At 35.6% G+C, this 2,257-nt stretch overlaps 1 long non-coding RNA gene across 1 annotated transcript; it reads right to left on the minus strand.

Moving 5' to 3' along the window:
* Window positions 1-786: 786 nt before the first annotated feature.
* LOC129799067 (uncharacterized) lies at window positions 787-1,939 on the minus strand. Its single transcript, XR_008751489.1, has 2 exons — window positions 1,716-1,939; window positions 787-1,332 (listed from the first exon to the last, which is right to left on the minus strand). It is a non-coding gene; the product is annotated as an uncharacterized LOC129799067 (long non-coding RNA).
* Between the last annotated feature and the right edge of the window lie 318 nt (window positions 1,940-2,257).

Below are 2,257 nucleotides of genomic sequence, written 5' to 3' on the forward strand. Positions count from 1 at the left end.
ATATGCAATATACAATCTTTGGATATTCTATTTTGTGTTTCTGTAGAGCTTTTTCCTAAAAAAAAATATAACTTTATATAAAAAATTTTGAAAACGAAAAGTCATTTCACAAAGTTCGAAATTAGTGTTTTTTGATCTCAAATATTATCTTTTTCTGAATATCTGGAGTCTTGAGAAAATTATCCAAGAATCTTACATCCTTCTATTATGATGTCGTGCACAAACCGATAGATTTCAATTAATGTAAATAGTAAAAAAAATGTTTTTTCCCCGGGTCATATATGACCCTAATGACGCGAAAGAGTTAAATCTTTGAGACCCACGTATCCCTTCAAATAATTATTTATCATTCAATAAAGCGTTAATGTTCGTCCTATCTAGTCAATGTTGACTCTGTTCTAAACCATGTATTAAGGATCCTTATTCTAACAATCATGTGGCAAATTATTTGATTTAAAGTAGGATACAGGAAGGTGACATTAGCTCTGAAAAATGCGACCGGTTTTAGTATAATTTTTCCCCTGTTTTCGTACACATTTCACAAGATATCTCGAAAACTACGTAGGTTGCCAATTTAGGGTTTTCAGTTGCCTCTTCGTTATTAAATTGGCTTTTATTTTGTATTACTATTTTTTGCAAATTCATTCTACAATGACAGAAAACATCGAATAAACTCCAAAGTTTTTTCGGCACGCTAGAAACATATGGGAAACATAGGAAATGTCATGCCCCTGGTAGGATATAATAGCTTCTACTTGATTCCACCAATTAAATAATATTTAAATATTAGGCTTAAAGTAACAAATTTATTTCTTATTTCGTATTTGTTCTTTGAGACATACTGAATGGGTTTAGGAAAAGCCCCTAAACTCTCCACATAAAACTCTTATCACAGAAGCTTTTTATTTGCTTCACCCTTCATCATTCCCTTCATAATGTGGGGCAATTCCTCTTTGACTTCCACTTAATGCGAAAACAATAAATACATAATGGGGCTGTGGGTGGATTGTTGAACTATGGCCTGGTGCTCACATGAGTCGCTCCTGGAGGAATGGGCGTCCACAGAAGGGGTGAGGGTTGAGATAGCGATGATTTATTGTATGGCTATAGGTCAATGTGCATGAATATCAAATAACCAGGAAAAAAGAAGTCCAATAACGACCGTGCAGTGCGCCGTTGACGCCAATGTCACGCAAACACCTCGATCCTCATCCTCCTGACCAAGTTCCTTACCCACGCCATTTCAGTCCTTCGCCCCCTTGCCCAGTGAAGCATCAAAAGGCTCAGGTGCCCCTCGCTGGAACGCAGTCCTTGCCGTGGTTTTTTTCGGGCCTTGGAATGGGTAATAGAATAAATACGATAAATTATATTCTCATATAGAGTTTAATCCATTATTTGTAAGTCAACGTGAAATAGTTGGAAGGGGAGGAGGACTGTTTTCGACGGCGATATCATAAAGATTTTACACCTATTTGATTACAATTTTATTCCATTTCTTTGTTTTCAACCAAGAGGAAATTTTCCTTTTATTTTCCTATTTTTTCGCCTCAACCGCCCCGCTCGAGACTTGGCTCGAAAACCCTAAAGAAAATTTGCGTATTTCCGAAGGGAGACCAATTTTCTTTCCATCGTCGTAGAGTTGAAAAGAAAATCAAGAAAAAGGAGTGACAAAAATTCGGAGGAATATTAAATTGTATGCAAATAGATTAACTCACTCGAATACACGGAATGTTCCTTCTGACCACAGATATCCTGAACGGCAAATCCCGGATCCCCGATATTCCCTGCAGAAGAGACCAAATATTGACACAAAATGTATTTCACCCTTGATTTCTTCACCATTATAGAAAATTGGTTAAGGCTTAGATAAATATTTGGGGAAGAGATTTTCTGGATAGAGTTCCCGTGCGGGGAGTTAAGTGATTTAATGATGCTCCTCTGAAGAATTTTCTCATGTGGACAATCGAATATACATAAAGACACCTTAATAGGGGAAGGCTTTCGGGCTTGCAATACAATCTGGCTTGGAACACTTCATTTTTTCCCATATTTTCTCTAAAAAATTAAATCAAATTCTTTAAAGAAATAGGGGAAAGTACTTTCCTTTCAAACGTTCATGCCTTCGAATAATGTGAATTTCTTTTATCTTTCCTAAGAGATTTCCACATGATTTTCACATAATTATCAATAATTGATAATAAGCTATCTAATGTTTAATAGAAATGTGAAAGTCTGTTAAGAAAACTAAAAAAAAAAT

The sequence above is a fragment of the Phlebotomus papatasi genome, chromosome 1 (assembly GCF_024763615.1).
Source record: "Phlebotomus papatasi isolate M1 chromosome 1, Ppap_2.1, whole genome shotgun sequence".
Lineage (NCBI taxonomy): Eukaryota > Metazoa > Arthropoda > Insecta > Diptera > Psychodidae > Phlebotomus > Phlebotomus papatasi.